Raw genomic sequence first — 12,906 nt, forward strand, 5'->3', positions numbered from 1 at the left:
ATGTTTATAACCTATAACTCCTATATAAACTGGTCTAACAAAATGAAGTCTTTGCATGGAAAACTTTTCTGATTATCGAGATATCTGCACGAAATTTAGAAAATACGATTTTTCTAAGTAACGCTATAATATTTTAAAAAATGGCGCAGAGCGGAAGACTATAGCATGTAGCTGTCATAGAAAGTGGTCGCTCAAAATCAAGACTTTGTATGAAGAACTCTTCTAGTAAACGAGATATCTTCTTGAAATTTGGCATCTATGATGGTTGATAGCAATAATATAATTTCCGAAAAAATTACTTAGATCGAACGACTAAAGCATATAGCTGTCATACAAACTGGTCGCTCAAAATCAAGTTCGTATATGGAAAGCATTTTTATTTATTTATATCTTTATGAAATTTGGCGTATATTCTTGTCAATATCAATAATCTCCGAAAGAATCGCTAACATCGGACTACTACAGCATATAGCTGTCATACAAACTAATCGAGAAAAATTGGGTTGTTATATGGAAAGCATTTTTATTTGACGAGATATCTGCATGAAATTTGGCTCAGATTATTATCCAAGGTAATGCTACTGTCTCCAACAATATTGTTCAGATGGAACACTATAGCATATAGCTACTGGTCGCTCAAATCAAGTACTTATATGGAAGATTTTTTCTCTGTATAGGGTATTATAGCATCGCTGCAGCGCAGTTAACGTTCTTTTCTCGTTTATATATTTGTATTTTTTATTTTTCTTGTTTTAATTTTTTCTAACTCTTCTTTACCGTTTTTTGTGTTGTAGCACAATTTTGCAAACTTTTTTTTTTTTTTTTTTGAAAGCCCAACACTGTAGGTAAGGTCAAAATTTCAGCTTGTTTTTGTACTTTTTTGTTTTCTTTTTTATTTTGAAACCTTTTTGTGCGCTTTCAGCAGCTTGTTGACTGTTTTAATTCGTAATTTGGGATTTGTAATCAAGCGCTCTCAACCCTCAGCTCTTAGGCTTCTTCTTGCTCTTTTTGTTGTTGCTGCCGTGTACCCTTTCGCGTTTGCTGCCAGAAAATGTTTAATGACAATATTATGTTAGGCGTGGAAATAGCAGTGAAAAATATGTTTGCATGTGTATGTATATGTGTGTGCATGTAATCAGCTTTGTACTTCACACTTTTGGGTGTCACCTCGTGCATTAATGCTTGTTTTTGTGCATGTGTGCGAGTGTGTTGCTGTAAGGGCATTACCTTGAGAGCTGTAAAGCGACAAGCAAATGCATTAATGAATTACAGCAGAAAATCCGCTAATAAAAAAGGCGTATGGGTCACATTTATATACAATATATGAGTATATATAAATATACACATATGTAAGTGATGCATTTAAGTGCGTAATTACCTATAAAAGTCTTTAGAGCTGCATGTGACAGTCATTATACAATAACTTTGCTAAATGTTAAGTGAAAAATATGTAATTTACGCCGATTTTTCTTTGAAAACGACTAGGCAGGTGAGAAGTCAGACAGATACCCTTAAACTGGTGTATTTTGATTATGGAAAAGAATTGCTTCTGGTCATTCCCAGAGAACTTTTCTCACTTGTGTGAGCTTCTAAACATGATCTTAAGGATGACAATTATTCTTGATTCTACTTTTATAGGTTAGGTTGAATAATTATACAATAAAACAAGTAAAGTATTACCTAAATGAGTAAGATATCCCAGAAGAATGACTTAAACTTTGCGCCAATCTTTCCAGCATTCATAATTTAATTTTAGTTTAACTTTTTATATTCATTTTTAAGTTGCATCTAGTGGAAAAACCTAAAAAGTAATTGTACGGAGAACTCTATACATATATGCAGATCACGCCGAAAAAGTTGATAGCGTTGAGATCATTTGTCTCCAAGTAATTGGTCATCGAACTACCCAACTACTAGAGCTTACCATCAAACGTAGACGATTGGGAGGGCTAGGTCATTCACTAAGCAAATTTATTGATAAAACTTGAAAAATAAATTTATTTGGAAGATCTCATACAAACTGGAATAGTCTTTATATGGTTTTGAGAAAAATGGGCTTAAAGAAAAGCTGATGTGGCTGATTGAACTGAGCGGCTACACTGCACAAGGCTATAACTCAAAACTTGTATATCGATTTGAAATTTTAGTATGTTATTTTTTAAGGTATAACCTGACAAAGTGTGAAAGAAATATATATATATATTTTGTTTTTTTTCACCAGGTTCGTTTTTAAGTCTTATATAAGATAGGACGCCGTTTAGCACATTATAGTCCTATTTTATGAGCGTTTCTTGAATTTTAATGGAATAAGTGCGAAAATATTAATCTGCTATGAAGTTTATGAAGTTAGAGGGATACAATTTTCCACAAAAATGCTCTAACTTTACTCTCAGTGATTTAAAAAGTTACATGGTATTCCATGTGATGTCCAATACAAGAGCGGATAGCCATAAACAGCTAAAATGAAAAACCACCCTTACATTGGCTTCTACTCTGATTTTAGAGATTATTGTGATTAGTGCGAATAAGGTACTCAAATATCTATCAATAAAATATCTACCGATAAAAATTTCATAGGATTGATCATAATACAGGATCAATGCGCATTAGCTTAAGCTGGGTACTTCGCAATTCTGTGCTTAAATTTTCGACTTCAATTTCCGCCAGTGAAAAAACGCATCTCATTCACTCAGCCATTTCTCCGTTAGATGTCTTCAAAAAATTCCGAAAAAATTTGTTTATACACTCCGCGATATACCTCATGGTATGTGAAACAAGTTCCATTGTAGAATAAAAATTTTTTTTGAAAAAATAAAAAGAAAAAAAAAATGTAAAAAAAAACAGGCCAGATTACCCTACTTACCGCTTTAGTAAAAATTAATTTTTTTTTCTCTTTCAATTTTATAAATTAATGAAAAAATATCATTTTTATATGTAACGCTGGTAGTCTTGTAGGTCTACAAAAAGGGTCTGTATAAATTTTCGCTTAAGTTAAGCTTTTAAGAGATATTAATCGTCGAAAATCAACAAAAGAATTATTAAAGAAAATTTTTCATAATAACTTAAACAAGTAAGGAAGGCCAACTGAACAYTTTRYACTCTGGCAACTTGCCAGAATCAAAACCAAGGAAATACCGCAAGGAAATATGATTTTCATTACTATTTCAAGAGCTCAAGTTCRCCCAATTTTATTCCACTACTGTGAACTCACACATTTAATTGTTCTAAAAGCTTTTGTAGGAGCCCATAAAATTCAAACAAATTTCGAAGTCATTAAAAAAATTATATTGAATGTTTACTAAGAGTCCTRTTAGTCACAGTTAATTATGCCGCTCTTGAATATGTTCCGCTATAATATTAATGTGAATGAAAGCGCTCGCACCACTGTGTTTTACCAACTACTTTGTGTAGTCTTGTCTTTGTGGCTGCCTTAGCTTTTGCTGAATTATTTAGATTTCATTTCATTTCGATTTCTATGCGCTTGTTTTCAATATAAAATTTTTATATTCAGCGATGTTTTTACTTTTTGGGTTTTTACATTAATTTGAATGCATTATGAGGGAAATTTCATACTTTTGCATAGCAAAAATGAAACAGAAATGAAATCATATATGAATATAAACATTTTATAGAACAACTATCGAATACAAGTAATAGTGCAGAAAATTGGCGAAGYAGAAGAAACAAGACAGCACAACAATTCTGTCATTCCAAGCACTAGCTAAATCAATTGCGACAAATAGAAAAATATCGATTCAATATTTCTGCGAAATTACGACCAATCAGCAATCCTTCGCAATGACAGACATAATTAAGTGCTTGCTAGGCAGCAGCAGAGGCGCACAGAAGAACAGCGCCACTGACCACACAAGTTGCTTGAAAAGAGCTTACAAAACTAATTTCATTGAAGATGGCTTACTTAAAGTAAATTAAAAACGCGCTCAAGTCTTCACAAATGCACACGCACACATATAAAGCAATGGAAAATAAATAGGAATGCAAATATAAAAACAACAACGAGACATTTTTTGCGATTGCAAATTATGCATTTCAAGCTTGYGCGGCTATTCAAGCAGAAGATGATGAGCAAAAAGCGGAGAAAGAGGAGTAAGATGAAAGGTAAAGAAGCGGAGCAGGAAGAATAAGAAGTTGTCGGGGAAAAAGCAGCAAAAACCGTTATGCAAAAARAGTACCGCAAGCATGCTTGAATTGYCTGTGTGTCAAGGAAGGGGGATTAGTGCAGATTTTCTGCTTAAATAAATGATAGTAAATTTGCGCTGCGCTGGCTCTCTTCTAGTGGAAGTGCACAAAGAGCTTAAGACGAAGTTGGAGGAAATAGCAGAAATRTCTTACACATTAAAATATTTATATATATTTCATTATATATGCTAAGTCTTATTACATATAAATTTGCATATATGTATATCTTTATAACGGTATACGTTTTAAATGCCGCAGYCAACTTCACTGCATAGCGACAACAACAACAAAATCAGCTCGCTGCCACATGCACTTCAACTCACTTACCCACTCAATCACTCATTCATTCGTTCATTCATTCAGGCATTTTTTGCSCAATGCCTTTCATCTCCTTTGCTGCTCATCATCATTTAGTTGCAGTTACATTGCAATTTCCACAGAAAACGAAAATGCAATGCACATCAATAAGGAAAGTGTTATGCACTTCATTTACTTTATTCACTTATTGGTTGTCTGTCGTTAACTTAGCTTGCTCAACTCAAACTACTATACGTTTTTGCTTTTGTTTTTTTTTTTAACTGTTGTTGTACTTTTCCTTAGTTTTGCCTCACTCGGTGCGCAGTGCGGCTTTGTTGGCTTTAATGCAGCACTTTTGGCCTGAATGATGGGCATAAAGCGCTGGTAATGAATGCAATCATGTGAAGTATATACATATATACATCTATATATTTATACACAGATATCTACATACACTGCAAAATACAACTACAACCAGAAAAACATGAACTTCGGTTGCACTGTAGCTGTAATACCGTCCATAAATAGAAAAGCGTCCAGCGAAGAACTTGATATTGATCGTTCTGTATGTATGACAGCTATATATTATATTATAGTGATCCGATCCGAATAATTTTTTGGATAATTTAACTGTTAATTTTTGAAGTAATCTGTACCAAATTTGGTGAAGATATCGCGTCAAATAAAAAAATTTCCCATACATCGACTCGATTTTGACAGATGATTTTTATGGCAGCTACGTGCTAAAGTGTTACGATCTGAATAATTTCTTCAGAAATTATACCGTTACTTTGGGAAATAATCCATGCCAAATTTCGTGAAGTTATCTTGTAAAATTAGAAAGCTTCCCTTAGAAGCACTCGATTTTGACTGATCCGTTTGTATGGCAGCTATATGCTAAAGTGGTCCAATTTAAGAAAATTTTTCGGAGATTGTACTGTTGGCTTGGAGAATAATTTATGCCAAATTTCGTGGAGATATCTTGTGAAATAAAAAAGCTTGCCATATAAGGACTCGGTTTCGATTGAACAGTTTGTATGGCAGCTATATGCTATAGTTTTCCAATATCGACAATTTTGAACAAATTATCAAGTTCTCTTCGAGTAAAGGATGTGCGCGAAATTTCAGATCAATATCTCAAAATCTGAGGGACTAGCTCACGTGTATACAATCAGACGGTGACAACTGAATTGACTCAGTTCTTAAGACAAATAATTTGTAAACATATATATATATTTATATATATATGTATATTTTATTCTATATACATTTTATAGAGTCTCCAAAGTTTCTTTCTAGGTGCGCTGCAAGCTTCGTAACAAACTCCATATATTTACTCTATTCGGAGTATAGCAAGCAAGTGAATAGAGCATCCTTCAGCCAAGCGCCAGCCGCACTAGCACAGTTTGCTTCCAAATTTTCAACTACAATTACCACTTACTTTTCTACTTTACATTTTATCAACATGCACACATGCTCACACTCACACACACACACGCTCTCATTGAGTATACGCCTGCGCTAGTGCCCGGCTAGTCGTCGGTGGCAGCATCGTTCTAAAGTCTTTTGCAATTTTTAATTATTAATTTATCGTTACTTTATTGCCCAAAATGGGCCATCCTCTTCATTGGCTATCCTCATGCATGTATTTGTATATGTGTGCTTGCATATACAGCTGCGGCATATTAGTTGGGATGTGTGTCTGTGTGCGCGCTTATATATGCCGCCTTTGGCTTATGGCATGCCAAAATTGACCAACGTAAAATTTAATTACACAATAAAATTAATGTGCCAACTTCATTATTGAGTTTACATAACATCCGCACAGCGTACACACACACTCACTCAGCACTGTACGAGCTGTGTGTAATTAGCAATTTTTGGCGACTTAATATCCCTTCGCTGCGGAAAGTTGTTGCAATGTGTGTGGCCATAAGGAGCATATAAGAGATAAATTCAGCTGAAGGAAGCATTGAAATTTATTCAGGAAGTACTTTTTTATTCAGTCTTTGCTGCTTCGGCTCTTCTTCATGCTTATTCTCTGCTTCTCTGCTGCGTTTTTCTGGTTCTCCTTCATGTTTCAAGTGTAAACAACCTGTTCATGAGATTGCTCATACGCCATGGCGGCACTCGAAGACAGTGAATTGAAGGTGTTAATAAATGCTGTGATTACTATATGTTATTTTAGTGCAAAGATTGTAAATAAAGCCTTTGTAGCGCAGAAATTAAACATATTTTATACAAAGCTAAGATTTAGGCACTGAAGGTGAAAATATGTTTGTATATAAAAATAATTAAATTTCTTTAAAAAAATATTTATTTTTACATTTTTTTTGAACAATTTTTTTATTCCAAAATGTTTCCCTGGTGCAATGTATGTAAAATGCCCATAAAATTTTTACCTCAATGCGTCTGAGGTATGTATTTTTAAATTTTTTGACGCAGAAAATTCCTTACATAATCGTGGAATCTCTGTCAGTAGAAGATGTGGACTTTCGCATTCATTCTTTAAGCTTAGTAGTCTAATCAGGTATTTTGTAAATTTATTCTACATTTTTTTAAGATCATTTTTTGAGAAAGACAATGCTTAACAATAAATACGAGACTGTGCGCGTTGCTCGTTTGGTGACATTTTTTCAATGCTAGACCTAACCTATCTCAGAAAAGATAAATTCTTTATAAAAGAAGATTTTGATAGGAGTACATAGTTCGTTATTAAGTCTTCACAATTGAATTCCCATTAATGCCTTCATAAGAAGGTCAACTGTACATGCTCCTATACTTAAACTTGGATCCGAACTTGAGTCTGTATTTCTCTGAACCTGAGTCTCAACTATCCTATATAGAAAAAGAAGAAGAGTCTCAACTTTTACTAGTAACTGATTTTGCGCTTGAATATGCATTTCAAGTATTAACATGAGCCTGGTCTTTATCTGGATACTGCCGGAAACTATAATCGAATTGATATCCTCATTTAACTGAGCCGAGTTTGAACCGCAAGCTGAGTTCGAATTTTAACCACCATCTGAATTTCAAGCTCAAAGCGTAACTAAGTCTCCCGAAACTGATAATGAACTTCCAACTGAAATTGAGTCTTGATTCTGCCATGAAAAGGAAGAAAAAAAAATAATCAGAACTAAATTTCAAATTGAATAAAAGTTTAAATCTGATCTTRAACCCAATTACGTGCCTGAGCTTGAACCGTACTGCAAATATGAGCCTGAAACTTTGCCAGAAAGAGAGTTTAAACTTGATTTTGAACTTGAATTTGGTCATAAACTTAAAACTATACCGAAAATATTTTTAAAATAATTAAAATATAACCTCGACATGATATCGAACATCAAACTGTGTCTAAGTTTGAGTTTTAGCACGCACTTAAGTCTGAAACTAAGCTTAAACTTAGCTTGAACTTTTTTCTAACAATTTCTGAGCCGGAACAAGAGCTTCAAACCGCACTTAAGTCTGTGCTCTGTCATCAAACTAAATGGTAACCGTAAGGAAATTATATTTCAACTTAAACAAGCGCTTTAAACTGAACTGGAATCAAAATCTTTGTTTGAGCTTGAATTTTAACGTGAACATGAACCTGAAACTTAACCAAAAGCGGAGCTTGAACTTGAATTTTAACTTGTAACCAGCCGTAAACTGAAATTACGGCCCATTGTAGTTTGAATACTTTAGACTGATATTGAACTCTAACGCTGTCTAAGCTTGAATCTTAGAGTGCATCTTAGACTGAAACTAAGCTTTAACCTGCACTTTGATTTTTCTGAACTAAAGCCTGAACTTGTTTTTTAAATTCCATGCCTGAACCAGAGGGCCAACCTCAACATCGTTGACAGTTGACAACCCTTAACTCAACTCAAACTCGACTTAAACCTAATCACAGCTTTGAACCGCATTCCAAGCCTGAATTTCTACATATTTTTATTGATTTCTTCGCAACATTTTATTTCAACTATTTGTAGATGAAAAACTTTCTGCTCTAAATATATTTGAGATTTACAACAAATTTGTAGGCACTGCATGCAACATTTCCGTGACCCACCAACTACAATACAGTCCTTTAGCTTTACGTTTGAAAAGGAGCGAAGTAGTGAGTCAGCAAAATACACTTTCCATTACGGAAATTGATATTTCAAATGCAGCAGAGCCACACAATGCCACTGGGATTGTTAATAGAAAAGTTCACGCCTGTCTGGCGATGCCAATGCAAATCGCCCAGACAGACACAGAGCCACAGAGCGACACACTTGAAATGCAAATACATGCGATTAAGTAGAAACATATGTATGTAAGCACACACACACATACCCAGCAATATACACATTACAATTTACAAGTGAAGCAAAAACAAGAAAGATTTTGAGTTAAGCAAATATTGGGCTATTTCTGGTTTTATTTTGTTTGACTAAAGCGGGCGCAAATAAATATGATTGTAAGCCAAAGCAAACAACAACTTGCCTACAAAAACATATGTATGGGTATATATGTACACACCTTACATAGCAAATTGCTGATTTTTGATTTAGCATGCAAACACTAAAGCGAAAGCAGCACATATGTACGGATGTGTTTAAGTAGGCGCTTAGCGTTAACACCCGCCTAGCAACAGCGAAATACGAGAGCATACGAAAAGCACGAGTGAGAGAGAGGGAGAGGGAGTGAAAAAAGAGTGGTAAAGTGAAATCATTAAAAATGTTGGTAGAAGTCAATCAGCCAATAGCGGGATCTATTTTTGTTGTGGTTTTTTTTTTCAGAAAATTGCATAGCCGATTGAGCACCGTTATCATGTTGGTAATTTCAAGGCCGGAGCACCGGAAATTAGAAATAGTATTCCCGGAAAATTGCACAAAAAGAAATTTAAATTGAAATCACAAATGTTTTTTGGCTAAGTGCTTTGCTTGTGTTAGTGCCGACTGCTGTCGGTAATCAGCAGAGCGCAATGAGCATTGAACACATTCTTTACTGGAAGCTTTTAATGTTAACGGCACACTTGTTTTTTTTTTTTTTTTTGTTTTTGTATTCTACAGTTGTTGCTGCAGCTATTTTTAAATATTAATTGAAATGCTGGCATGATTTGCTTGGCTGTTCAATTGAATGGTCATTCGAAATGCCTAGCATACATATAGGCGCTGGCATGTGTTAAAGAAATAGGTTTGAACGTAGCTGAAAGCAAAAATTGTGAAATGGATGAATAATTGCTTTTGCAGTAGTAATACATTATTAAAACCAAACAAAAAATATAAATATATATATATATATATATATTCACATATTTGTTTTGCCTTTAATATCTTGTTATACTGGTGGCAACTCTGGCTTAGGTTATAGGCTAAAAGTGCAAAAAATACTACAATTCATTCTCAAGAATATGAAATTGTGTTGTATAAAGAAATATTTATTTTTTTCTGAGTCATTATGTTTAAATATTAAAATATACAAAGCCTTTATCCATGTTATAAGCCTGACTGAGTTGATTCTCTCTCGTTATTATTTTCTCGTGCTGTTGTTGTCCAAAAAATTAATTTAAGTTGCTTCATGGTGGTTCATAAATTTTATTAAGGAATTTTTTTGGATTTTTTTTGTTTTGTTTTTGTGTTGGCCATCCGTTTATAACCAAATGCGAAGGGCTCTAACGGCTGCATCAAATAAAATCTAAAATATTAGATTAAAATACAAAGTTTTTGTGTATCAAATGTTACACAAGAAATCCTCTCACCATACAAACACATTTAAAAAATTGTAACCTACTTTCAAGAGCGCATCATATATGAAAAATATATACAGAAATGGTGGGCTACCTTTAGGAGGGCAATAGTTGTGAAAGAGATATATTTTTTGCCTACATTCAGGAGCGCACAAGACACGAAAAATAATATATTTAGGAGCTCATCAGAAGTGAACAATTTTACGGAAATTCTCTTCTTCTGCTTGATTGGTTGATAGTTTGGAATTTATTTTTTTTTTTTTTAATTTTTCTGACTAAGGCTAAGAACATAGTGAAATTATACAAACTACATTAGTAAAAGAAGTAAAATGAGATTTGTCATTTTATATCAAAATTGACTTACCATAGTTCCCAAACCATATAAAACCTTGCGACATAATTTTTTGATATAGTCACTAATAATTTAAACCTAATTCTGTACGCTAGCGCTGATTATTGAAGTACCGGATAGCTCTCCTAATTATTTTGAACCCATTTCATAGGTGACCAATATAAAAACGTGTTTAAAATTTTTTTTCTGCAGATTTTCGTAGAAATTTATCGGAATTTGTTCTTCGCTAGAAGCCCAAAAACCTTCCACACCTTAAAACAGCAATAATGCTCACGCGAATAAAAATTATTTTTGCACCAAATTCAACGCACAGTTGCTACATTGTGTTTAGGAACAAAGACGCAACATTGTTGGTGACAATTAAAGTCCCAGCTCGCTTGCTCCTACAACAACCACCCACTGCTTTTACACCCGCCCACCTCTCTAACAGCCAGTAGCTGTCCGCCATTTACAGGTAGAATTTCGGCTTTATTGTTGTTGTTTTACTTTTGAAGTACTATGGAATTTCCAGTAACTTTGCGCTCAACATTTAATTATCCRCCACAGAAATTATCTCTGAAATATTGAAATACCAAATTCGTTGAATTTGCTTAAAACTTTGTGTTGTGCTTAACTCTTTTGTGGAAGAGTTGCATTTCGAACTTATTTCGAAACTTACTTCGTTTAACTTTCGGGCAAGTTTGGCAGTAATACATGTAATTTATGAAAACTTTCGTAGAATTGCAAATTGTCGTAACTGAAACCGAAAAAATGCGAAAATAATGGAAGGGTATACTAACTATGGATTGTTGAAATGAAGCCAAAGGAAGAAGCGTTGCGAGGAAATGCGGCGCTGTTGTTTTAATGCTGATGTGGATAATAAACACTGAAAGTGCTGGAAAGGGTTTTAATTTGAAATATATTATTTGAGAAAAAAATTGCGAAATTTTAGCTTTTATCAGAGATCAGAGCTGGCTTTTAATGTTCCGTCTTGCAAAAAATAATTATTTTTTGTTACTTCTGAAAATTTTCCAGTCGAAAAACAATTCAAGATAAAAAAATCACAGCATAYATTTAGGCGCTAAAATTTAATTATATCAAAAATTCGCAAAAACAGCTGAAAGAAATGCACTTGCTTATTTTGCAATATCTATCGAGGGACAGTAGTCCTTTGTTATTAGGCTAAGGGTATAGAAAATCGTGGTTTCGCTTTCAGTGAGCGCGAGCCAACGATCCACGGCAGCCGCCAGCTCTTAAAAATAAATTTCCTATTTATTTGCGTACAGTATGTATTGATAGCTGTGATGGCAAGCTCGTTTCATTGCAATCCTCTTTCAGCGAAAATCTTCAAACAAGACATGGCTTGAGTGTTTTATATGATTATATTTGTATATAGTATATGTACTATAAATTTATTTTAACGTCACACATTCAATACACATTGTCATAATTGACAAGGTCAAGGTTATTGGTGCGTGCGTGGTAAACGCACGTCAGCGTCGCGTCACGAAATATAGCAGTTTAATTTATATGAATACGAAATTAAAGGCATGGAATTTTGTCTTGATTTATGGAGCATAATATATCGCATTTATAAAAGTATATAGCTTAATTATGTATTAACAGACCCGGGATTATATATACTTAARCTATGTACTTTTGAATCTGAATCTGAAGATGCAAATGTAAGGTGAGTTAATTATGGTGGTTCTTTCGTGGGGCTAAACTGTCAATAWGGARYACTATTTGAATGTYAAGAWTCGTTTGCGTCAAGCTATTCATCTGAAACGGCCAGAATTATAGCCAAACAACCCTTGGTTCTTTCATTACGTCAAACCTCTACTACCGTATATATTACCGCATTATTTAGCTCCGTGCGACTGCTGTCTATTCAACAAACTCAACATACAAATGCCTGCACATCGCTTTATCACGATTGTTGAACACTATAAGGGAAAAAAGATTATTCTAACTGATTTCATCGACTACGATTACTTTGAAGGGAATGAAATTGCCTTCGAAGAAAAATCAAAGGAAAAAAAAAATTATAAACAAATTTACTTCAATTTTAATACACATTTTGTAGTATATATGCTAACCCTAACATTATTAATGTTTACCATCCTGCCTTTGTTTACTAAGCTGGTATTGAGGTCTTCCTCTTCCTCTGCTTCTCCCGGCGGGTACWGCGTCGAATACTTTCAGAGCTGGAGCGTTTTCGTCCATCCGGATAACATGACCTAGCCAGCCTAGCCACTGTCTTTTAATTCGTTGAACTATGTCAATGTCGTCATATATCCCGTACAGCTCATCGTTCCATCGAATGCGGTATTCTCCGTGGCCAACGCGCAAAGGAGCATAAATC

The 12,906-nt window shown here is 34.2% G+C and overlaps 1 protein-coding gene across 2 annotated transcripts in view; it reads left to right on the plus strand.

The window, feature by feature from the left end:
* Positions 1–12,906, plus strand: part of LOC108972875 (apoptosis-stimulating of p53 protein 1) — a 121,699-nt gene that overhangs the window by 57,119 nt on the left and 51,674 nt on the right. The window lies entirely within an intron of this gene.

This window comes from Bactrocera latifrons, unplaced genomic scaffold (assembly GCF_001853355.1).
Source record: "Bactrocera latifrons isolate USDA-ARS-PBARC rearing strain unplaced genomic scaffold, ASM185335v1 scaffold_433, whole genome shotgun sequence".
In the NCBI taxonomy this organism is placed as follows: Eukaryota; Metazoa; Arthropoda; class Insecta; order Diptera; family Tephritidae; genus Bactrocera; species Bactrocera latifrons.